The following is a 27698-nucleotide window of genomic DNA, read 5'->3' as shown; positions in this document are numbered from 1 at the left end:
AGCATGTTACAGGCCACCCTCTCAAACTCAGGAACCTCACATGGCCTTCCTGAAAACATTGGAGGGGATAAATGTATCTCCAAACACCATCATACTAGGTGACTTTAACTACCCTAATATAGACTGGGAACACTACTCAAGCCCGAACACTCTAACCCAAAGATTCCTGGAGTTCATAAACTCAAATGCCATGGAACAACTAGTCACCATCCCCACAAGAGGAGAAAACATACTTGATCTCATCATCACGAACATGGGATCAAAATGTTCAACACCGAAGTATACCCCTCACTGGTGAGATCAGATCATAAACTAATCTCGCTGGAGGTCCTCATCCCGCCCCACCTGAAACAAAAAGACCACAGTGAAAAACTTCTCAAAAGCCGATTTCACACTTCTAAAAACTAGTGTGGTCTCCTTTAAGGCCCCTGAGCCAGTGGTAAACATTACTCAAACCGCTGAATCACTTACAAATGCCTTCTACCAGCACCTACAGGACTGCATGGATCAGGCAATCCCAAACAAAACTAAGACTCTCTGTACCAAAGGCAAGCGTCCAGTCTGGTGGACCCCAGCCATAAACAAGCTCTACAACAAAAGGAGGAAGCTACTACAAGATAGAGCAAAATCCTTGAAAGGTAAGACACCTTTGATCATTATAAGTAAAAACTAAGAGCTCTCATAAAATCATCCAAGGCAAATTTTGAGAGAAAAATCGCCAAGGACTCTAAAGAGAATCATAAGGCCTTCTTTAGCTATGTTAGAAACCTAGGAGGAAACTCCCAGATATGCTCAGAATTAGTTCAAAATGATGTGAAAATTACTGAACCTACACACATTGCCAACATACTGGCTGACAGGTTCAGTGCAAACTTCTCCCCTCCCCAAAAGGAGAGATATCTATTCCAGAGGATTGTAGCCCCAAACATCTCCAACGCCCAGGTGAGAACTGCCCTCACTAAGGCAAAAAACACAGCATCCATGGGACCGGATGGTGTCCCCGGCTGTGTGCTTCATGAACTCAATGAGGAATTAAACCCACAGTTAGGACAGCTGTTTAATCTTAGCCTCACCTCAGGATACGTACCCAAGGAGTGGCGCACGGCGACTGTGGTCCCACTTCATAAGGGCGGTGCCTCCACAGACCCTGGAAATTACCGCCCCATTAGCTTGACAAGCCTTATCTGCAAAGCCATGGAGAGGATCATAATGGAACTCATAAATAAAGACATAGGGAACTTGCAGACTTTGGATCCAACTCAGTTTGGCTTTGCCAAAGGCAGATCCTGCCTCTTAAACTTGGTTGACTTTTTCGAGACAGTCACCAAGGCCATTGATGAGGGAAAGGCAGTCCATACAGCCTACCTCGACCTGGCAAAGGCCTTCGACACAATACCCCACTCAGGTATCATCGAAAAACTCATCAGCTTGAATGTAAACCCATACATCACAAGATGGGTTGCAAACTGGCTAAGTGACAGAACCCACAGGGTCAGAGTTGCTGGAGCCATGTCAGACTCAAAGCCTGTCACAAGTGGTGTCCCACAGGGCTCAGTCCTGGGTCCACTCTTGTTCGGCATCTACTTTTCTGAAGTACAAGCAAACACAGGAGGGTTATGGCTGACAAAGTTTGCAGATGACTGCAAACTGGGCCATAGTCGAAAACACATCTGACACAGATATCCTCCAGAAGGGCCTCACAGAAATGGATAACTGGTGCCAGAGACATGGCCTGAAGTTAAACGCCAAAAATGCATAGTCATACCCTTTGGGAAAAACAAGGCTACCCCTAGCTACCATATAGGTGGCAATCCACTGAGCACAGAAAAAGTCATCAGAGATCTGGGGACCCAGGTTGACAGTAGCCTTTCGTTTGACACTCATGTTGCTAAAGTAGTTAGGAAAACCTTCTATATCACCCACCTGATCATGAAGGGATTCACATCTAGATCAAGGGAGGTCATCGTCCCCTGTACTCATCACTTATTAGACCTATGATTGAGTACAATGCCCGTTCGGAATGTATCTGACCAGACACCTGCTGCAGCTTGAAAGGCCCCAAAAGTTCCTCACCAAAAGGATAAAGGGTCTCAAAAATATGTCTTATGCTGCCCGACTGAAAGAACTCCAGCTCTATTCAGTCTCATACCGCTTGCTCAGAGGTGACCTGTGCCTGACATATAAGGCCATGTCAAACCCAGATGTGATGAATATGCTTCACCTCAAAAATCTAGGTCCCTCAGAACCACAAGGGCGGAGACTTAAACCTTGACACGGTTATAAATAGAACGTGCTGGAGGGACAGATTCATCACCCAGAGACTCCCTATGCTGTGGAACAAAATCCCGGTACATGTGAGGCAGAGCACCTCTCTGGTCTTGTTCAAGAGGAATCTTGACCAATGGATGGGAGATTGCAGATATACCCCAGGGATTACTTCAGCGTCACTGCTTGACAGAGGCACAGCAAAATGATAGGCATAGTTTTTATTCAAACTAAAGGGGTGGCGAAAGCCACATAACTATGGGCTAGGCTTATAAATGCCCTTGGGCAGATAGCCTAGTATGAACCTATGAACCTATGAACCTATATGTAACTGTATAATATAAAAATCTGACAGAGGAGATATTACTGACATAAGTGCACACCTCAGACAACTGCTCTGCTTATAGGCATATACATATTTCCATATGAGAGTAATCAGTTGTATATTTTTTCCTTTACAGGTTCCACACTTACCTTGTCATTACTGCAGGTACATATTGTGTCCTTGGGGTTGGTCTGATGTGATCAGAATGAAGTAAGAATCTGACTGGTATCATTTTACCTATTTGTATGTGTGTGGGACCATAGACTTTGACTTAGGTAGTTATCTGTGTACTATCCTTTGCCTGTAAGCCAGAGCCAGGGCATACTGTGCATACTTCCAGCTGCCAGCACCATCTGCAGCTGGTGGTTCGCCCTCTGACTCCTCATCTGTACCTGATGCTGCTAGCCTTGCCTGTGGTTCTTGAAACTGTGGCCCTTGCTGTCCTTGTTGAAGCTGTTACATGAAAATTATATTGTATAACATGGAGCAATATTTCAGAAGAGGTGCCTGGGTCATACCGCAGTGTACTGCCTGATGTGTCTAGATATTGAAAGCTTAATTTAAGCAAACCAAACACACGCTCTATGATATTCCAAGTTTGAGAGTAAACCTTGTATCCTTGCTCAGTAGAGTTGTGTGGGTTTCTCATCATTGTCATGAGCCAGGGGCTCCAGTGCATAACCTGCATCCCCCAGTAGATGATCTTGAGGAATGTCACACCTAGCAAATCTGGTGTACAGCTCACAAGTGTGCCATATGTGTGAGTCATGGAAACTGCCTGGGTTACCCATATAGACACTGTAGATGATCTGTTGGGCATTACACACAGCATTTCAGTTAGAGTAGAAACCATTCCTGCTGATGTACCTCCTGCCCTTTTTTTATGCAATCTAAGGCTCCCAACACTTTAGGGAAGCATGGTATTACACAGCATTCCTGCATGACTCTTAATCTCTTCTGTGAAGTGTGTAGCCAACAGATGTCATCCCTTGCATATAGTAGCATTGCATTTAAAAACTGATGTAATATTCTAGAGGCTGATGCCTGTGACACCCCTAATATATCTGCTGTGGGTCTCTGGGAGGTACTAGTCGCTAGTATACATAATGATACACATACCTTTGTTTCAGCTGGGATGAGTTCTCCATAATTTTCCCTGCGGCCTGAGGTGAGGGCAGCATTGGTTGCATAGTTCCTCCAGTGTTTACCTGTCCATCACATATATCTCAGCAATTTCTGTCTCATGCAGTCCATGATAAGTAAAACAGGGTCTAAACACCCTTCTTTTTCTTGCCTGAGGTCTGGTTACCACCATATTTAAAGCCCGTTGCACATACAGCATAATAGCAGCAGCAACCCCTAACATGTTTTTTTTTTTCTAAGTGTAATCGTGCCTGCATTCCAAAGAGTTTTGGTGCAAAGGGCAAAAGAATATACTGAGTGTCCACTATATCTTTATAACTTCCTGAATAGCGCTGCCATGTTGGATTGGTTAATTAGCATGTACTTCAGCTATTTATGCTTTCATTAGAATATTATGTCATTTCTCTTTGATTGGTATCTCTACACATTGTGTAGAGCTGTTTCATAAATACCCAATAATGTGCTATCATGTAGCTATTAATGGATCTAGCCCTAAGTGCTTTTTGTTTGTACTAAAAAATATTGCATCTTTTGCTGGAGCAGTACTCCTCATGTGAAAAAGAACCTTCACAGTGTCAGCATACATAGTTTTTTTACCTTGCTTCATTGTTGTATTCTTCATTTGTCTTGTTTGAAACTATTCAGCTGAATAGATTTTTCATATCATACCTAAGACTGCTATATTTTACTGAAGTGCTATTTTTTCAATTACATTTTCTCAAGCAAGCTGAGAAAATGAAATATGTTTTTAAAGACAGAGCCATATCAGATAGTGCTATTCTGACACTTCCAGTACTACAAATCTCACAAATCTTCATTTTCATGTTTAACCCAGTGTATAAAAAACTACCATTCATTTCAAGCCTGTTTAATCTAATGTAATACATGCCAGATTGCTTTGTGGACATTCAGTGCAGCACTTTTACATTTATAAATGTCTAACTGTTAGTTTTTCTTTGAATGGAAATGTTTCTCAAACATGAATAAAACTGTCAATGTCATTTGATATGCCCCTCCCCAGCATGAAAGGACCCTGCCCAATGACTCTACTACCTACGCATAGTCTGCCCATGTTTTCTGTGGGGAAGGAGCTATCCATTCTTTGCACTAGGCAAGAGTTACATGGCATTTTTTTCTGGCTATGGAAGCCCTATGGTCTCATCAATACCCCTAGTGGTGAGAGCTGGGTGATAGGAAGCAGGTCAGCTTGTTCATCCAATCAGTGAAGCCCACCTTTAAGGCTGCCTGCAGAATCACCTTAGCTGTCTGATTTGGGAAGTGATATGCCTGCTCCAACACTGTTCCTATTCCAAGATTTAGTCAGAAAGTCTCTGCATGAGGCAGAGAGAGACAATGTGGCTGCTATGCTACAGGTGGGTGATGCCTCCAGCCACCTTTAAGTTTGACTAGTGATGTAGGCCTGGCAGTGTTCTTCAACCAAGGATGATGAGCTGATGGCATTCAGTCAGTCTCATCCTCTTCTACTCAATCGCTCAGACACCAGTGCTGATAATCAAATATGAGTTGTCTGCACTATAGTCAGGGCTTCATCCTTCAACATCACTGGGTCATGTTTAATATGGTGCAATAATTTGCCAGCCATGCATAATAACAGATCTTTTTATATGTCATCAATTGTCAGATTTAAAGTAGTGCTGCAATTAATAAATCTGGCTACCCATATTTTCATATTAAAATCAAAATAATTGACATCACTTTCCATGTCAAAATGAGGGAGACTCGATTTGTAGAGGCATTGCTTTAATTTAATTATGGTCTTTTTAGAGATTGGCCTTATAACGTTATGTTTTGTAGTTAACTTTCTTAATATTTCATGTAAATTGTTATTCAGATGGTTGACAACTCATTTGGTTGACAAGTTTGGGAGGGTATAAACATGAGCAGTAGAACAAATGTGTGACTGCATAGTAGTGTGAATCACATTTGGATGAATTCAAGCATTATATAGTTGTAGAAAAATGACTGACTGAAAAAGTAGTGGTTGTGTAAATTTGTAAGATCAAGTTATAATGGTTGGTGTGTATATTCAAGTGTTCACATTTTAGTGTTGGAGTTAGGGTTATGTATAGAGATAGAGTTAGTGTTATGTCTTGTTTGGTGTTCTGTGTTTCTCTCTCTTTTTGTCTTGTATAGTGGTATTGTCATTTTTTCGTCCATATCCCTCTCTTATGAAAAAAACTATGCAGTGTTAGGGTTTGGGTCAGGGACATGGGTAGGGTTAGGGTTAGATTGAAGACCCCTTGCCAACTCTTACTTATGTATGCTAACCCTAATCCTTGAAAGTGGGCCTAAGTCAAAGGATTATTGAAGTCCCAGTACACTGTATCTGCTAATATTATCCCTGCCAATTTCATCTATAACCCAGTCATAAGACTGGATAAGGTATGATTGACAGCTCCTTCTGGCTGTAAATCAATATTAGTTGTAGAGGTTGGGAGGTATAAATGTAACAAGATTTCTTTGATCTCTCTCTCTCTCTCTCTATCATGATAAATATGATTATAATATGATAGGGGTCTAGATGGGTAGTGAATGACCTTAGGTACTGTACCCCGAGAGACATACAGAAACATATAATTGAGCTTGCATTACATGTGTCCAGGCCTTCTTCCATAGGAATCGAGTTGAAAAGGTCAACAACATCTATTGTTAACAAAGTCAATGACTGGTCCCAAATTTATGTAGTTAAATCTCCTTAAAAAAATCACAGGAATCACTTGATAGATGCCCCATGTGTTTTTTTCTTGCATTGCCAGGGTGTGTGTATCTATCTAAAACTCATTTGACTGAATCTTATTTCACTGAATTGTAAGCCTTAGACATGATGTGGGTTTCCATTCACCTGTGACTTGTTTGTGATAAACAGAGTTTCTGTAACTTATAGTGCTGACTATCTAAATATCGATTGTCATGTAGAAAGTAGTGTTGTAGTGTTTTTAAATGTGGGTATGTCTCTTTACATTTTTATGGGAAGTATCTAAAGTAATATGGCAGATGCGTTGTGTGTTCCCAGCAGTAGTGGCAGTGTGTAGAGTACTGTAAGGCAAGTAAAAGGTGCATGCCTTTTTCCCCACTGTAGTGTTATCCTGGTTCATAGGTTCATAAGTTGGTACTAGGCTATCGACCCTAGGGCCTATACAAGCCTAGCCATAACAATTCCTTGGCTATTTCTTCCCACAGTATTTACTTCCCTAGACCCCTGTCTAGCAGGGTGACTGATGTGATCCCTGGGGTGAATTTCCTATCTCCCATCCAATCATCAAGGTTCCTTTCGAAGAGGGCCAAAGAGGCGCTCTGCTTGACATGTATGGGAAGTGTATTCCAGAGTCTGGGGAGTCTCTGGGTCAGGAACCTATCCCTCCAGCATGTTTTGTTTATTGTGATGACAAGGTTTAGATCCCTGGAGTGAGTGGCTCTGAAGGATTGAGATTTCTTTAAGTGTAGCATGTCCAACAGCTTTGGGTTTGACATGGCCTTGTATGTTAAGCAGAGATCGCCTCTGAGTAGACGATATGTGACAGAGTATAGGTGGTGTTTTCTTAGACGGTCAGCATAGGGCATCTGCTTTAGGCCTGTGATTCTTTTAGTGAGGTATTTCTGTGGCATTTCCAGTTGTTGCAGATGTCTTGAGAGGTACATACCAAATGGGGCATTGGTATATATAGTTAGGGAGATGTGGGGGCACAGCCCCCCACTTAGTTTGGTTTTATATTGTCTGGTTTCTGTTAAGAGTGTAAGTAAGTAGTTTTTTAAGTTCTGAAAACAGGTAGTTATTAGTGTTGTGAGTATGTTTTTCTATGGTTTAATGTTTAGTCTTTTGAAATTTAGGATTATAAGCTTTCTGTGAAATGAGATTGAGGCAAATGAGTTTACAGTATTTTGACAAATTAGGTGATTTGGTCTTGGTGAAATTAAATTCAGTCAAATGGGTTTTAGGTGATGTGAAGTAGACCCATACACACACACACACACATACATATATATATATATAAATATATATATATATATATATATATATATATATATATATATATATATATATACTCTTGTGTATATAGTTAGTTTTGGGTTATGTTTTATAGTATTTCTTTTTCCTTCCAGTGCTACTGACTACCTTCTTTTTGGGGAAAGCTCTGAACTTTTCATGCTCTGACTATATATGACAGTTAGAAGATATGGAAGTAGGGACCCTTAAACTTTGAAAAGCTGGCCACATAGCAGGGCTGCGACTCATATTGCTTGGGTTACTGCAACAGTGATATTTTAAATCATCTGCTGTTATAATAAGTTTATTTACTCAGCTGTACTTTCTCCATCTCCTCTACATATTCATATGGAACACTACTGAGCTTATAACTAGTTGGACTGGAGGTCTTTATTGTTTTCTTTAATATGAGTCTAAACTTTGCAATAAAATACTGATGGGTCTGAACCACAGTCAGCTCCAGGTCTTGTTTTTGCCGACTGTATTCTGCATCTGATAATATCCATGTGTAAAGCCAAAGAAGTATTTAATATGACCAGTGAGTACTGTTGGCAGAATTATGCTAGTCTGTGTCCCACTCCATGTCATACCCCAAGGTCAAAGTCACCCATCATTCCAGTTGTTCTTTGACTGCAAATGTTGCATTATAACCACCTATGATGACTGTTGTCTTTTTTTCACGTTTATTCAGAAGATGCTGCAGAAAATAGCTGACTTATTCTTATGCATCTGTAGTTGGAACAAAGACTTGTATCACTGTAATGTTTAATGGTTTGTCTTGGAGTCTAAGATGGTGCTGTCATTTCTGGGGTTATAACTGAGCATAGATGTTGATACCCTTTTATTAGCTATGCTTACTCCATTTCTTCTGCGAGATACTTGTCAGTAGTAGAAGATCTCATGATTATCTGATGAAAAAAGCTCCACTGCAGACCATATTAGTTACTATTTCACAGGATATCCAGCCATCATTTCATCTTATTCATGCACTGACATTGTCAGGCATTCTCCCTATGGCTCTTTCCTTGTGATCATTAACTGGTAAAAACATATCAGCCTGCAGGCCATGTGTGATGAGTAGTGTCTGCCATATAACCTTTTGTATAGCTTTACACCATCACTTATGTTTGGTCATATGGGCTGCATACCTCCATGGCAGATGGTTCATAATCTGGATCACAGAAAACTGGTGAGCATACAATATTAAAATCATTCTGCATATCATAGAATGGTATATGCATACCCATGTTAACTAAACTGTGGTCATTTCATTGAAAGATATGCCAGATCTGTATATAATACGTGTGCTATGAATTTATGCATAATTTACATAGGTGGATATGCTTTATTGTGATATGCCCTTACATACTGTGCACTCTACAGGTGGCCATTAGCATATTAATGCATGGCGTGTGATTCAGAAATATAAGCAGTGAGCAGTCTTCCTTATATATTCCTATGTCTTAGTGCCTATTTCCATGTACACTGAAGTTTTGTGTGATGCAGATGCTTGGCTGTTGAATGACATGACATGCATGCACTGTTCAGTACTTAATTGAAAGCATACTTACGTTTTGTCATGGCTACATATGTAAGTGATTTTTTTTTATTGTTTGGAGATAAGACATATTGCTCTAGTAACTGTTAATAGTATGCTTCCGTTGTGTTCATAATACAACCATGCTGAGTAGCCAAAAAATATGCTAGCTTCAGTGATGCAGACAATACAGTGCTTGTCAGGCATTTAATGAAGAATAGGAAATGCCTCTAGGTAGAGGTACAAGTAGGGAGTAGCAGGAATGTAGCAGGGTGGAATCAGCAAGCATCACTATTGGTTAGTGGGTAGAGGTGTGTAACATGAGTGCCATTATTGATAAGACACACCATGCTAATAAAAGACATATAACTTGAACAGTATGGATGTCCAGGCATGTTCATAGGTTCATAGGTTCATACTAGGCTATCTGCCCTAGGGCATTTATAAGCCTAGCCAGAATGTGTTTGGCTTTCGCCACCCATTTTAAATTTATTTTGCTATGCCCTTTTTCGAGGTTAGTATACTGTGCCTCTATCTAACAGTGACACAGAAGTGATACCCGGGGTAAACCTACGATCTCCCATCCACTCATCAAGATTCCTCTTGAAGAGAGTCAATGAGGGACTCTGCCTAACCTGGACTGGGATTTTATTCCAGAGTGAAGGGAGCCTCTGGGTTATGAATCTGTCCCTCCAGCATGTCCTATTTATTTCAGTGCTGAGGTTCAAGTCTCTCGAGCGCGTAGCTCGATGGGATTTGGATTTTCTGAGGTGCAGCATGTCCATTAATTCCGGGTTGGCTTTATACATCAGGCACAGATCGCCTCTGAACAGGCGGTATGCCACTGAGGAGAGCTGGAGTTTCTTTAACCGGGCAGCATATGGCATCTGTTTGAGCCCTTTGATCCTCTTGGTGAGGTACTTTTGGGGTCTTTCCAGTTGCTGCAGGTGTCTGGTAAGGTACATCCCAAAAGGGGCATTGTACTCAATTATGGGCCTGATGAGGGATGAGTAAAGAGGCACGATGACCTCCCCTGATCTAGATGTGAATCCCTTCATGATTAGGTGGGCTATAAAAAATGTTTTTCTAACCACTTTGGCCACGTGGTTGTCAAATGAGAGATTGCTATCAACTTGGGTACCCAGGTCCCTAATTACTTCTTCTGTACTTAATGGATTTCCACCTATGTGGTAATTTGTGGTCACTTTGTTTTTGTCAAAGGGGATGACTATACACTTTTTGGCATTTAGCTTGAGGCCATGGCTCTGGCACCAGTTGTCTGTTTCTATGAGGCCCTTTTGGAGGATGCTTGTGTCGGCTGGAGAGTCGATTATGGCACCCAGTTTGCAGTCATCTGCAAACTTGGTCAGCCACAGTCCTTCCATGTTGGCCTGTACCTCCGAGAAATATATACCGAACAAGAGAGGTCCCAGGACTGAGCCTTGTGGGACACCACTTGTAACTGGTTTGGAGTCTGACATGGCTCCAGCAATTCTAACCAGGTGGGTTCTGTCCTTGAGCCAGTTTGCAATCCATCTAGTGACATAGGGGTTTATATTTAAGCTGGTGAGCTTATCTATAATGCCAGTGGGGTATTGCATCAAAGGCTTTTGCAAGGTCCAGGTAGGCTGTGTGGACCACCTTCCCTCGTCAATGGCCTTGGTGACTGTTTCAAAGAAATCAACCAGGTTTAAGAGGCAGGATCTGCCCTTAACAAAGCCGAACTGGGTAGGATCCAGTGTTTGTAGGTCCCCAATATCTTTATTTATGAGGTCCATGATGATCCTTTCCATAGCTTTGCAGACCAAGCTAGTCAGGCTTATGGGGCGATAGTTTCCAGGATCCGTTGAGGCACCACCTTTATGGAGAGGGACCACTGTTGCTGTACGCCACTCTTTGGGCACATATCCTGTAGTAAGGCTGAGATTGAACAGTAGTTTTATGTTTGGGTTTAGCTCTTTGAGTTCATGTAGGATGCAGCCCGGGACACCATCTGGTCCCATTGATGCTGTGTTTTTTGCTTTGGAGAGGGCGGCTCTTACCTGAGCATCTGAGATGTCAGGGGGGCAGCACTCTGCTGGGATAGATATTTGCCCTTTTGGTGGGGAGAGGGGGGAGAAGTTTGCGCTGAACCTGTCAGCTAGGATGTTGGCAATGTCTGTGGGTTCGGTGTATTTTTTGTCATTTTGGACTAATTCTAAGCATATCTGGGAATTACCACCCAGGTTCCTAACATAACTAAATAAAGCCTTGTGATTATCCTTAGTGTCCTGTGCAATTATTCTCTCGAAGCTGGCCTTAGACAATTTTATGTGTGCCCGTAGTTTTTTGCTAATACTGATCAGTGATGCCTTCCCTTTTTGGGATTTTGCTTTATCATTTAGTAGCTTCCTCCTTCTATTGTATAGTTTGTTTATGGCTGGGGTCCACCAGACAGGACGTCTGCGTTTGGAGGATTGGGTCTTGGTTTTATTTGGGATCGCATGATCCATGCATTCCTGAAGGTGTTCATAGAATGCGTTTATAAAGGATTCTGTGGTCTGGGCCGTAAACTGATGATGAGGCTATGCTGGTAACACTGTTGTCTCAAGTGTTCATCAGAGTTCATCACTGGACTGTAGGTGGGGTGCACCTTGGAAGTCCGATGTGTTACAGAAGGAAACTGTTCAAGTTCACCATCTATGTTATATTACTGCTTTCCTGGTCTAGCAGGTATCTGGAGCTGTGTCCCCATAGGTGTATTGGTGTAATGTCATATCAAGGCCACCATAGCATAAATGTAGACCACTGTTGCTTACAACAAATTCACAGAGTAGATGTAATATCCCTACAGTGCCTACGTATGTACATTCACCTATGACACTCTATTAATGTACGTACTTATATACTTACATTACAGTTACATACAACTTGCCTTAATTAACTTATATTTTTGCCAGTAAGTGATGGACAGTCAAATTCTACAGTTAGAGTGAGATTGATGCTTGTGAGGAAACACACATTATCACCACTGCTATGTGTTACTGAGACACAGAGGATGAGCCATGTGGATCTGACTATTTGTTTCATATAGATTTGCAGCATCCATAGAAGTATAGGTGTTAACAACAGAACTCATACTAACACAGGTGATGATGTCAGACTGTAATAGGTAAACAGGACATTGGTGTTGCACTTATACTTTTTGCAACACAGCAGGTGTACTGCCAGTGATGTTCACTGACTACCCGAGGGCTTTTTATCTTAGAACCAGGGAAATAAGCACTCAATGCTCATAGCATGCACAGGATACTATAATAAATACTATAACAGGAATCATGATGCTGTCTGACTTGCTTGAGCAGGTATTATGGGATATGTATCTACTACAGTCATCACTTAGGTAGTAAAGAAAACTTGGTTCATTTAAGAAATGCAGGTATATCCCAGTAACATCAGGAAGTGCACAACACTGCAGCTCCATATGTTGCACAACACTTTCCTACTGTAGCATATAAATTATGATTTTGGTGAGTTTCAGCTTATATCAATGCATATAGTTGTTTATGTAATTATTAGCATGTACACACTGTGCATATGGAGTCTGGAAGAAAAGATGATAAAATCAGCACGCAAAGGAGAGTAATATTGCTGGAACTGAATTCAACAAGTCTTGGTGAGTACCTTCACTAGGTGGACGCTGTTTTTACCAAATCTCACCAAGATATTACTGATCTATAGACTGTATATTATATAACATGTGTCATGGACAGAGGCAGGTTAAAAAATAAAAAAGGTAGCTTTGTGCACAAGTCCCAGGATACAAAACGTTCCCAGTCCTAGTAGGTGCACTGCTGCCAGGACTGGAAAAAATGAGAGTGTAGAATCATCAAGACACAGAAATATTCTTACAATGGGGTTAGGCCAGACTCAGGGGGAGGATGACTCCCCTATTGTAGAAGGAAGTAGTAGTCCACAAAACCCACAAACATTGACAGGTAAAAAAGAGCCGTGTAGACGATAGAGTGGACTATTGAGGATAAGAAGGAAATGATGTGTTGTTACTGTTATGCAAGAAGGCCAGAATTTTTAGATAAAAGTTATACAAAAAGATTAAGAGCGAAATTAGATGAAAGAAAAATACTTTCACTGACTGACTGTCAAAATCTTCCAATGCAAATTTGTGTTCCTTAATACAACAAACTCATGAAAAACGTTATATAGACCAAGAAACCTGGAGCCATTTGGAAAAAGAAATGACTGAGGAAGTACAAAAATATAAAGAACAAAATCTAGAGATTCTTGAAAGGTATAAAAAAGGAAACATGGACATGGGAAAGAAAGAGAGATCTGATATGGAGCACTATTTATACAAATGAGAAAGCCAAACTACAAAAAAACAGGTCCAAAGTTATTTGAAGAGAAATAAACCCAGATATGGAAAATTTCACAATACAAAAATAAGATCACAAAGGGGGAACATAGATTAGTAAAGTAGAAGTTAAACAAATAGAAGCTGAAATTATGGAATACCTGTGAAGTGAAGGATTTAGTGTGAAAAGTATAACACTGGTTATATTATTTTATTTATTTATTTATTTACATTTGTTGACTGGGAGTGTCCGACTGGACATAGGTCCATTTTCAGCGGAGGCCCGGGGAGAAAAGCTCCACAGTTAAAATATACAGACATTAGTTACATTGGATTTACATAGCAATTAACAATTTGATCAAAATAGCAATTAACAATTACATAGTTACAGATGAAGAACATAGTACATCAGTAGACAACTAGAATCTTTATCATCCGCGAAGTACATAACAGACATTAACAATTGTTACAATAAGAAGTTCCTGTTGTATAATAAGTAGTTAGGCTTATGAGCATCTGAGCTTGCTATAATCAAGGTAGTTAGTGGGGTGGAAAGAAAGGTAGTGGGTAGATGGGGTGGGTAATATTAGAGGGGGAGTTGCAAGGGCATAGCCAGCATGTTTTTAGGTGCACTTTTAGTAAAGTTTTGAAGTGGGTGCATAATGGAATGGAGGTAATTGTGGGTGGGAGGGAGTTCCATAATTTGGCTATGGAGCAAGGGAATAGTGCTTCTCCAGCAGAGTTATTGGCTTTAGTGACCTGTAAGTGATTTTTGTTGCTGGATCTTAGTGGTCTGGTAGGGTTGGAGTAGATTCTGGAGGGATAGGACTTTTAGTGGATGATTTACTAGTTTGTTGGCAAGTGTGAGTTGATACCATTGAAGGAGGTGAGGGAGTTCAAGCCAGCCCAGTTCAGCAAGTAAGAGACAGCGGTGAGTACGGTAGGATGCCCCTGTGGCGAATTTGGCATTTTTGTTGTAGCATGTCTCTAGCTTGTTTAGAGTTAAGGTGGGAATTTGCTACTGAAAATGTTGCTGCTTTGGTGAGAAGTTGCTTATTTCTGTATAATGCTCCTAGTTTTTTGTGGACTTCTTTTATGGTCATGGGATATGTGAATGTCAAATTTTAGTTTATTGTCTATTTCCACTCCTAGCAATTTGGTGTGTTCTGTTGGGTGTATAGTGGTGTTGTCTTTTGCTGTGATGTTAAAGTGAGAGTTGTTTTGAGTATGTTTGGTGGGTTGGAAGATGAATAGCTTAGTTTTGTTTGGGTTGAGTATTAATTGGGCATCATATAACCAAGTTTCAACAGAGGAAAAGGCTTCCTGTGTGACTTTTTGCAGTTTGGGTAGGGACTGGGCTGAGCAGATGATGGTTGAGTCATCTGCGTGTTGTATGAGTGTGCCATGTTTGGTGGCAGAGGCTAGATTATTGGTGAAAACAGAGAAGAGTTGGGGTCCAAAGATGGATCCTTGGGGAACCCATATAGAGACAGGTAGTTGGGAAGATGTGTCATTCTGCCATACAACGGATTGTTGGCGGTTAGACAGGTAACTCTGAAACCAGTTGGTGACTGATTGATAGAAGGATAGGTTATTGAAGACAGAGATGCGTTGTTTGTGTGAGACCCTGTTAGCTGCTCTTATGAGGGGGCTGGAAACAATCAGGTAACAGAGTAAACTGATATAAGAACATATGATAGTGAATGTGGAGACTCAGGTAGGTACCCTATATTTCCACAAACTATCAGTTAGCTGTGCCCCAGTTCAGGCAGTTTTAGTAAGTTTTATGGCAGGGCTGAGCATAAAGTGCTCAAAGGGTGGTTGTAGTTTTAAAAATAATGCCTGCCACAGGTAATATTTATTAACTTTGGGATTGGCTTAAGGTAATAAACAGGGAAGGGGGAGAACAACGGTGTGAGCAGGCAGTTATATATTATATTTTATATATATATATATATATATATATATATATATATATATATATATCAGAGCACCCTGGAAAAATGAGTCCTCAAAGTAAGGAGAAAAAAGAGAGGTAGACATCTGAAGACAAAATATGGACAAGGGAAGGAAAAAGAGATTTAATATGGTGGAATATTTATGCAAAGGCAAAAGCAAAACTAATCAATACAAACAAAGCAGCACCAACGATATTTGAAGAGAAATACAGGAAAAGGCATCTGGATATGAAAAATTTTCCAGTACAAAAAAATAAGAAAACAAAGGGGGAAAGCAGAAAAGGGGATTAATAATGGAGAAGTTAAAGAAATAGAAATTGAAGTTATGGATTACCTGTGAAGTTAAGAATTTAGTATATAAAATCCAACTCTGGTAACATCACTAAATCTCTAACGGCCAGAACAGTGATTTTTTTTCTGAGGGAAAAAAAATCGCTGGGCCATTGTCAGGACTTAGCCATTTCCTCCACTGTAGTGTGATCTCGGAGTTGGTATATTTAAGTTGGTGGGGTATGGGGGGGGGGGGGTGAAGCCCTCAACTTTATTTTGTCTGTCATTTTTTTTTTTTGGCCCAGTGATTTTTTTTCCCCTGGGAAAAAAAATTGATGTTCTGGCCATTCGAGATTTAGCCATTTCAGTTAAGCTGTGTCAACGTAAGGGTGTTTGCTCTTCTGCCCTGTCGACATTCTAATATAGACCTGAAAATTGGGAAAGAAGGCAAAAGGAATTAAATATCACAAAAAAAGAACTAGACATTTTGGAGGAATAACTTTGCAGACCCTGTGGAACATAACAAAGATGCTGAACGGACAGAAGTAAAAGAAATAGTAAGAAGTTCAAATGTACAAGATAGGAAATGGAATGCAGTAATGGCCAGATTCATTGAAACAAAATTAAGAGAAGCTCCTAACTGGAAAACCCCAGGCCCAGATCCAGTACCTAACTTCTGGCTAAAAGTATTAACATCTTTACATGAAGATTTAGCCCTGAGTAAGAACTATTTATATGTGCATCCCCAACAGAAACTAACCTGGTTAAAAACAGGAAAAATACTTCTCCTTATGAGTGACCTACAGGCTATCCTAGAAATTATAGACCAATAACTTGCCTTCAGGTGCTGTATAAACTGCATATTGGAACTGATGCAGATAAAGTTTATAGTCATTTAAAAGAAAACTCAATCATGGAAATACAACAAAATTGTAATAAAATTATGCCATATGGAATGAAGGATCGTGTGTTGTTAAATAAAGACATAATGGAGGATTGTAAAAAGGGGAATAATCTAAGTATGGCATAGATAGACTACAAAACAGCATTTGACAGCATCCTAAATTCATGGATAAGGAGTGCTAACAAATGTATAAGATACACCCTGCACTGATTGATTACATTACCATGACCATGAAACAGTGGCAAACCACTCTGCAACTAAGCTACAATAAAAAACATATTACTATCCCAGGGATAAAAATTCAATGGGGAATATTTCAAGTTCGCTCTTTGTCACCGTTGCTATTTTGTCTTGCCTGTAACCCATTAAGCTGTCTACTTAACAGATTAGGCCATCATCATCATCATCAGCCGTCTTTTTTCCATTTTCTACATGGGGTCGGGGTATTGTGTCAACTGTCACCATCTCTCTTGATTCCGTGCGACATGCCTGCCTTCTTCAACACTCATGCATGACTGTCGCAGATCTTCTTTCACACAATCCATCCACTTCTTTGCTGGACGTCCTTGTTTCCTCTTACATTCTTCCTCTCTGTCTCAAATCTTCTTCATCAGATTGACTTCTGCCTTTTTGCACATGTGTCCGAATGACCGTAATCTGTTCTGTTTGATCTTTTCTGCAATTAGTACTACTTTGGCTTCTGCTCTTATGTACTCATTTCTTCATCTGTCCCACAGTGTGCATCTTCTCAGGCACTTCATTTCCATCACCTCTAGCTTCATCATCTGCTCTGCCTTTACTGCCCAGGTTTCTTTACCATGCAGTTGTACTCGTCACAACACTGCCTTGTACACCTTACTTTTCAGCTTTTTGGCATTCTTCTGTCATAGACTACACCTGATACTCTATGCCAGTTGGCTGCAGCCCCTCTGATTCTGACTTTGACCTCTTCATTCAGACTTCCCTTCTCCTCAACCACCCCTCCTAGATACTGGAAGCTATTTACCTGTTCCACTATATTTCCTTCTATCTTAATTCTCAGCTTCTTCTGATTTCCCCAACTTGATGCCATTACCACTCTTATCTGTGCTTAGCTTCATCCCATGTGCCTTCAGGTTTGCATTCCATTCCCCTAACCTTTGCTGAAGTTCTTGCTCAGATTCAGCCTGTAATGCCACATTGTCTGCTTACAGTAACTTTATTGATTTGTCCCCTCCAACCTATTCGCTACTGTAGTCCACCACTAGTATGAACAGCAGTGGGCTCAAAGATGAACCCTGGTGTACATGCACTCCCACTGGGAACCTTTCTGCGAGGCCGAACACTGTTCCTGCTTGAGTCACTGGGTCCTTGTACATAGCCTGCGCTAATTCTACCAATGTTTCTGGGACTTCAAACCACAGTAGTACTGCCCAGATCAGCTTTCTTGGGACCTTGTCATATGTTTTTGCCAAGTCTAGGAATGCCCAGTTGGACTCTTTCCTCATCGCTAGCTTCTTCTCAACAACCTGTCTCACTGCAAACATTGGGTCAGTTGTGCTGCATCCAGATCTGAATCCAAACTGTTCATCTCCCATCTTACATTATACTAGTCTGCATATCCCTTTATCAATCATCCTCTCCAGAACTTTCATGCAATGTGATAGGAATTTGATGCCTCTGTACTGCCCACAGTTGTGGACTCCCCCTTTGTTCTTGTACACTGGTATGAGTATGCTTATTCTCCAGTGATCTAGAATATGCCTTTCTCTCCGCACTGCTATGAGTACCTTCAGGAGCCATTTCTCCCCTATCTCACCCAGCATCATTATCATATCTGCTGTGACCTCATTTGATCCTTCTTCTTTCCCTGACTTAATTTGCCTTAGTGCTACTCTTACTTCTTCTAGGGTGTGGTCCTCTTCTTCTCTCATTGCATGCTGTTTCTGGGGAAGTACAGCTTCTGTGGAGTTTTCTTCATCCAGAAGATGCTGGAAGTACTCCTTCCATCTGCCTTTGATGTGCTGTGGACTGATGAGCAGGCTGTTGCTGGTATCCTTTATGAAGGGTGTCTGACTATCTTCTTTATCTTTCTGTCTTTGCCTTGCAACCTACTATAGTTTCTTTGTACCACCTACTGAGTCACTTTGCAGAAGCTGGTAGAGTGTCTCTGATGCCCTATTCTTTGCTATTGCAACTCCTTTCTTAGCTTCTTTGTTAGCCAACCCGTATTCCTTCCTAGCCTGGATGGTCTATTCTATCTCCCTTTTTTTCTGTATTCCTTTTTTTGATTACTTCCTGGACTTCTGCATTCCACCACCAGCTTTTCTTATGTACCTTATTTCCATACCTGGCTCAGCTACATATCTGTTCTGCAGTCCTAACACATGCTGTTTTGAGGTGCTGCCTTTCTTCTTCAACACATTTCCTCCTCTTCTTGGAGTGCTAGAGCCCTGAGTAATTCCTTGAACTGTTGTACTTTTTCTCCAGTGAACTTCCAGGCCCTCAGCCTGGTTTCTGTTGACCTTAGAACCTTCTCTGACAACTGCTTGTAGCTGATTGTGGCAACCAGTGGCTTATAGTGTGGGCTGACAGTTTCACTGGGGAATCATGGATTCTACCCCAGTGCCTCTTCCTTACAAGTAGAAAGTCTACCTGATTTGCATGTTGGCTACTCTTGTATATGATCTTGTGATTGTCTATCTTTCTGAACCGTGTGTATGACAGCAACAGAGACCTCCAAAGCAAACATCCAAGCTGTTGGATACTATCAAGCCATTTGCCAGACAGAAGTCTAGAATGGCTTCTCCTTCTTTACTCCTGTTGTCCCGCCCATGTGGACCTAGGGAGTCCTCATATCCTGTTTTGTCTGCCCTGATATGTGCATTCAAGTCACCCATTATCAACACCAATCCATGTTGTCATGCTTATCTAGTAGGTCCTACAACTTCTGTCTGAATGCACTCTTTTCCTCACTATCAACCCTGCTGTGGGGCATAGGCTGAGATTATGAATACTGCCCTATTATTACACTGGAGTCTGATTGCTATGAGTGTGTCATTAATTCTGATGATATACTTCACTGCCTCTTGAAGCCTCTCTCACCACAATTCCCACATGATTTCTAGCCTGTCCTCCTCCTGAGTAGTAGTCTCTGGATCTCAAGCTAAGTAGCTTTGCTGCACTGCCCTTACATCTTGTCTCTTGGATGCATAGAATGTCCTGCTTTTTCTGTAATCATCATGTCTTCCACTTCCAAGCTGTGTCCTGTCAGTGAACCTACATTAAGTGTAGAAATTCTTAATTCATGTTTGGCAGGTTGATTGATATTACATCCAGCTTTACTCACTAGAGCTATCCCAGGTAACCCAGGCTGGGCAACAAGACACCGGCCGGACAGCCAGTAGCTTATTGACCCGGGGCTGCTGGGCTTTATGACAGCACACACACTGGCCAACAGGGGCACATACACCCCTCCCACCATTAACATGAGTCCCCGGCGTAGGTCGGAGTAGTCTGGGTCCTCAACCCACTTATCACCTGTAATTACCCATGCACATTTTGGCAACATTAGTCAACATGACTGAATCACCTAGAGCCATATTTTTACACCGCTGTGCGACTATCCCTACCATGGTGCACAGTCTGTGATCCATGTTCTGCTGTCTTGAGGATACTGTGCACCGTAGTAAATGCCCAAAGTGGTGGGTCTGTACAACTCTTCCCCCCTACAGGGCACCATGCACCATGTAGAGTCTGTGCTGCTGGCCACAGCTCCATTCACTGCTGAGTTTTGAGATGGAAAAACTCAGCATGTTTTTTGGAGATGGGAGGAACCCGACAGAGATGCAGGGAGAACATGTAAACTATAAACAGGCACTGGTCGGAGGTCAGGATCAAATCTTGTACCTTGTTCATGGGAGGCAAAGATGTTAATCATCATGACAACTGGTCTCAACAACATTTTTGCTCCTAGAAAACAACAAAGTGTAAAGACTTCTCATCTTCTTTTTCAGGATGATTTAAAACTGTATAGCTCATCAGATGAGGAACTGAAAGCACAGTTGCTAGTAGTCAAAACTTTCTCAGATGATATAAGAATGCCCTTTGTGGTCTTGATAAATGTGCAAAAGTAACATTTAAAGCAGGAAAGCTGAAGCACCAAGAAAATATCAGTTTGGGGCAGGAATGTGATACAAATGAACTTGAGCAAGAGGAAGAGTATAAATATTTGGAAGTGATGAAGGATCTACAATAAAACATGAGCAGATGCAAACAAAATTCAGTAAGGAATATGTCACAAGGCTGAACTTAATACTGAAAACAGCATTGGTGTCTAGGAACAAAGTCAACGCTATAGACCAATTTGCTCTTCCTGTTCTAAGTTACAGTTCTGGGGTGAGTGACTAGTTCCAAAAGGTACTGGATCAGTTGGGCAGGAAAAACAGAAATATGGTTCATGCTTATCAAATGATATATAAAACTCAGTGTATACTGAGATTATATATTCTTCTTTCTGATGGGCCTCCTCAAAACTGATTACATGTATAGATCTGCAATCATAGGACTGCATACATGTCTCTGACCTCACCAGACCCAAACATAGTAAAAGTTTTAAAACATGAGGAGAACAAGTCTAAGATGACTTCCCTACTTAGTTTAACAGAAGCATATTAATGTCAAGTGGGAATGGAAATTAAACCAGAAGCAGACAAAAATCAGGCAGCAGCTGAATGTGCCAAAAAGAAAAAGAAAGACTATAAGGAGATGGATCAGATGAAAAGGCAAGAAATGTGGAAAGGGCATAAATATAGCTGTAAGTACAGAAAACTCCTGAAACAACTTCATGTCTATCAGGATCTGATGCAGGAATGGTTATGGAGTGGTGAATTTAAACCAAAACTTGAATGGTTAATATTGGTGGCCCAGGATAGTGGGCTATGTACACATTGATTTACATAGTTCATTGAACACGGGGGGGGGGGGGGTAAAAGGACAAATGCAGGTTCTGTAAAACAGAACTGGAAACAGTCACACATCTTGTTGCTGGATGTGATAAACTAATGGAAGAGGGTCTGTATACTGAAAGGCATAATAATGTTGCAAGACTTGCATTGGGGATTGTGCAAAATTTACAATATTGAAGTAGCCAAGAAACATTGGAGCCATGAACCATACAGCATTACAGAGAATGATGTAGTTTATATCACATGGGATCACCCATTACCAACAGTTCAAAAAATAAATGAGAAAAAAAAACAGATATAGTAGTCCATGAAAAGAAGACAAAGGTAGTATTGAAACTGCTAAACCCAGTGATTACAATGTCTTACATGCAGAGACACAGATTCAGAAAATACCAGGATTTGCAGGTAGGAACAAGAGCAATGTGGAAGAAGGATACCATTCTGTTCCAATAGTAGTATGCTATCAATACATGAATTGCAGAAAAAAAATAAATGAATTGCAGGAGAGGTCAGTTCAGGACATATTGTGGGTACTGCGAAGAGCACTCTTGGCTAACATCAAATAGTCAAACAATACTAATTTTAAGAACTTTACTCATACTTTGACTTAGGGATGGGGTCCATTCCTGTCATGGTATTAAAAACCCAAAAAACTTGGAGAAATTAAACCAGAAGAAATGATTATGGAAGAAACCCAGAATTTCCAGGCAAAGGATATGCAAAAGAATTAAGAGATAAATCAGTGGAAAGAAAAATACTTGCACATGACAAACTGTCAAAAGCTACAAATAAAACATATTTATTAATACAATAGACCCATGAAAAACATTAAGTAGACAAATACACTTTGAGCAGCCTGGAAACAGAAGTAACAGAGGAAGAGCGAAATATAAAAAATGAAACCAAGAGATTTCTGAAAGGTATTAAAAAGAAACATATACATGGGAAAGAAAAGTACACTATTTAGTACACTATGCAAAGGAGAAAGTCAAAGTAATCAATACAAGAAAAAAGCTTCTCCAAAGATAATTGAAGAGAAATACAATATAAAAGCATCTGAATATGGAAAATTTCAAAATACAAAAAATAAGATCACAAAGGGGGACTGTATAAAACAGGATTAGTATGGTAACATTTAAGCAAACAAAGTGAAGTGATGGACTATGTAACTATTAAGTTTATATTATTTTGTAAACAACTTATAATATCTCAGCAACTGCTCAAGTTACACACATGCCCCCGCATTTACTAATCTTCCGTGTAAGACTAGATTAGTCTTACACGGAAGCGCCAGTCTAAGAGTATGATGGCAGTGCGCGATGCATATTAATGAGGGTGAGCTGCCGCAACTCTAAAGCTTACACGGAGCATGGACGAGTGTAGGGGGCATGTCAGACTGCCGAGCAGTCCAAAAATCCATGCCCCTGCAATGAAGAAATGCCGCAATTTCGAGTTACATGAGCGAGTCTGCTCACATGTGCACAATGTAACATTACACTCCCCCATATGTTAAACAACTGACAAAATTAAAAATAAAAAGAGTTTTTTTATTTATTTTTTTCATCCGATATAGCTGCCCATATTTGTGCGTGTTTGTGCGGGTTTGCCATTGCTTAGCTACAGTTAGCTTAGAGACTAGAAGAGGATAATAAGAAAAATATATGCAAATTAAGCAAAATAGCGATAGCATAGTGGTTAGAGTCTTCGCACAAAGAGGAGACATTCCCAGTTTGAGTCCCACTATTGTTCCATTTTCTGTTGGAAATCTGTATACAAAAATATTTCCTGACATTTTTTATGTATAAGTTTTGTAAAAAGCTTTGAAATGTTAAATGTAGTTGTGAACAAATTTTATATATATATATATATATATATATATATATATATATATATATATATATATATATATATGAAGGTGAAATGGTCATGCATTCTGAGGCATGAGTACCCTATTTTAAGCAATATAAAGCACTGCTAAGCACATTTTACCAGTACTGAGCATATTTAAAACCAATTGCGCGTAGCTGCGCACCGCATCAACCAGTGCAACCACAATGTATTTGCACATAATAGCGCACCGCGCTAACCAGCGCAACGTAGGGCAATGTCGAGCAACATCAGGCAATGTCAAGCAATGTCGAGCAACATCGAGCAACGTTGGGCAAAGTTGGGCAAAGTCAGGCAAAGTTGAGCAAAGTTGGTTAAACACGGCCACACCTCCTTTACTGTACCTTAGCCAGTCAGGTCTGCCGAGTCAGAAAATAAAAAGCAGTGAGAGGGCTCGAACTCAGGATACTGTGCACTATAGTCACAGTACTTAACCACTAAGCCATGACAGCATTTCATAAACATGCACTTTCAACAGACACACATCTATCAAAGGAATTTTAAACATTGCCAACATCAGCTAAGCAGGTGTGCTAACAGCTAAGTTTTTCCAAAAGTGGCTAATCACAAATAAGTGCGGGAAATGAGGCATATTTAACCTCCGCAGGTGGGAATACTTGCTATAACTGGTTGTAGCTTCCTTCTGCAGCCAGCATGGCCGGTGTTGGAGAAAACACTTGATTTAGAGCGCAATGCTGGCGCATTGAGGAGTCCAAAGTAATGGTTTGGCTCCTTGTCCACAATCATGAGGAAAGACTCCTGCTGGGCCAGTACAAGGGTACCCAATATAAAACAGAGGCCTGGAACAGTCTAGCCCATGATCTCACCAGTGCCACTGGTGTTCCTCGGACTGCTGAGCAGGTCAGGCACCATTATTCTGACCTGAAGTGACATAGGGAGGATCAACTGGACCAGTGGATCCAGGAATCCCATGCAATGCCTAATGCCCCAGTACTGAGTAAGTAGCCATTGTATTAAGTAGTTAAGAATTGATATGCTTGTCTATACTATGGATAGGTATGTCTCAATATCACTGCATTTACTTCACAGCTGCAGGTGTCCGGGCTATTAACCAGCCAGCCCATGAAGATAGGCTGCAAAGGCTGCATCATCAGGCAGGTTAGTAATTATTCTGAATATACTGTTATATAAAATAAATGAGAGAGCCTTCAAAAAGTGTTTTAACCCAGTAAATAAAGCTGTAATAATCCTTTAATAAATGTATAATTCCTGGAGTGTGTCTGTGTCATTTTCTTTGATATGTTGTTGTACTGTTGCATTTTACAAATTGTAGTGTTGTATTAAGCAGTGTCAACCCACACTTGTGTAGGACCATATAACGTGGATGAAGGGAGTGCCAGTAGCTTTTATGCATATTTACAGCCCTCAACTGTTGGTTCATGCCCAGCATGTACAGTTTAATCTGGCATATGAGTAGCTTGGTACTGTGTTCCCCAGAAATGTCAGTGTGCTGGCGGAAATGTAGGGAGCTGTTAACAAATAACTGATACTTTCACCTGAACATATCTAGATAATTATATGAAAGTAGAGCTGTCAGTGTACCATCTTAGCAGTAGTGTGTGTGAGCAATTCTCAAAATATGTTGCAGTAACATCTGCATCTTGGACAGTTTGTATGTAAGATACAGCTCATGTATATAATGATCTAGCAAAATCCAATTGCACAATATAAGGACATTGGGTAGTGTAATAATACATGTAAGGGACATATAACTGCAGTTAATAGGAATGTAGTGAAAATTAGAAGATATATAGGTTGTTAATTGAGCTATCTTTTTCCACCCTACTGTATGTGCATAAAAAATGCAATCCCACACCTCAATCAGTATGTCTAATCTCAAAACATTTGTTGGGACATATGTCCTATTGGTTTATAAATATTTGCATTTATTTATGCATGTGCCCTGTTAAAATACCACAATATTGGTGGCCTGTTGCCATCAATTAAACCTGCATGCTGTTGTAATGGCCACTGTTGTCCTATATATGCTTGTGTTATGCTTGCTTTTCAACTGTTGAAAATCTGGTGTGTTGGGTTAATGAGAATACTTCTGCATGCCGTTATAACTAATTGGGAATGCTGTTGACTGTTACTAACCCATACCTTTACTAAACACCCCAAAACATAGTTCGTATGGGAAGGCCAGTCCCAGCGGACCCACCTGTCCCACCTCAGCTGGTCATGGCACCTGGCACCAGCAGATCTGGTGCCCAGCCTGGGACCTTCTCCTCTGTTGGCCCTGTGCCACCTTCAGGTGGAAGCACTGCAGGGGATGGGGCTCAGCACCCCCGTGCAAGCGTGGGTGGAGGAGGGGCACCTATCACCCTTTGAACGGTTTGGGCTGTGGTGCGTAGAGAGATTGAACATTCTGTTGCAGAATCTCTACACCAGCTTCAGGCCCAAGTGGTGTAACTCCCGGGACAGCCTGCCACCCTATACAACCCCCAGCACAGCCACCCTCTGGGCTGTGAAGGTGCAGTTGTGACTGCCCATGGATGGGGACCTCAGTCCCACTGTTTCCATCTGGGGGCTCATAGGCTTGCAATTTCCAAACATCCCTCCCCATCAAAGGTGTTCACCCATCACATGTGTCATATACCGCCCCTTTATGCATCTTGTTTGTCTTGTCTGTTTACCTCCCCAACCTACCTCCCCAAATATACCTACTTCCTCTACCCCGCATTCCACTCTCACCTGAAAAAAAAAGGGCAATCTGCTCCCCCCAAAAGAAAATGACGCCCCATACATAGCTGCCCATTTTGCACACATGTCCACTGGACACATGAAATGTTATTTAATTGGCATTAAAACATACTTTGTTGTCCTCACCCCTCTCTCAGGGGTTGAAAGTTTCATATCTACCTCCAAATTTATTGCATATGCACAGCTGTTGCTGTTGAAGAAATGGGCAGCTATGGACCTTCCCTACACCCATCCTGCATATCCCAAGCTACTTTTCATACTGTCTTTCCCTCTTTGTGCCCCTTTTTCACCACTTTCCTATCGCTCCATTTTTCTTTTCTTTCAAAGAAATAAGCGCAGGGGTTAGTGGGAGTAAGCACTATTAAGCAGTAGTTAGGGGGGGTTGCGCAGGTGTGTGCTTGTTTGCGCTTGGCTAAGCAATGCGCAGCAATGCGCACACCCATGCAAACCTGCTTACAACTGCTTAAAAGTGCCTTAGTCACTCTGTATGTGAGAGTGCTTCTTCTGCTCAGGAGCAAAATAAAACACCTCTGTAAGTCTCAAACCCCGGACCTTGCACACATTACACAACATGAAGTACCACTAAGTCACGGTAAATATACATCAAGTTGGTGCTTGAATAAATATATCATGCATCAGAATGAGTGGATGTAAAAGAAAAATAGGAATACCATACCACACAACTTGTTCTGTGGATGTTGACCAACAGTTGTTGTGGGATTACATTACATGACTGTCATAAGAGAAGCAGCCATATTAGCAGGAAATAATGCTACACCATCACTTTACAACCCCACACAGTATCACGGCAGGGCAAACACTGGTATATCTGCTTAGGGCAGAGGCCATACCTCCCAACTGTCCCTAATTTTCAGGGATGTCCATGATTTTGACACAAATTTTAGCTCTGTCCCTCTGAATCCCTCCGAAAACTGCTGACTTAGGCCAGAAAGGTGGTGAATTACACTTAATGAATAATGACAATAATTAAGAGTTAGACACTTATTTTACTTCAGAAAAGGTGTATTAATTCATATTCTCTAATTCTCTCAATGTCTCAACTTAATGGCACTAATATTTTAAAGGTGTCCCTGATTGTCCTTGACTTTTTCTTGACTTTTCCCTGAGTCTGTTCAAATATGTACCTGATTGGTTGAGAGGTCTGGCAGAGACAGAAACACAGAGGTATATCAGCTTTTCTGCTGTTACACACTGTGCAAATAGCATTGGAAGGAGTTTTGGAAGCATACCCTTATGTAGGAATACAACACTGAAATACAAATGGATGTAGCCATGTACTGGTAGCAACCAACTGTAAGAATGCCATTGCTCTATTTCTGAAAAGACCTGTGTGGTGCTCAGACAAAAAATAACAGGCTGTT

The sequence above is a fragment of the Protopterus annectens genome, chromosome 6.part0 (genome assembly GCF_019279795.1).
Source record: "Protopterus annectens isolate FY-2018-M chromosome 6.part0, PAN1.0, whole genome shotgun sequence".
Taxonomy (NCBI): Eukaryota; Metazoa; Chordata; order Ceratodontiformes; family Protopteridae; genus Protopterus; species Protopterus annectens.
The sequence above is the reverse complement of the archived record's forward strand: the minus strand, read 5'-3'. Positions refer to the sequence as shown.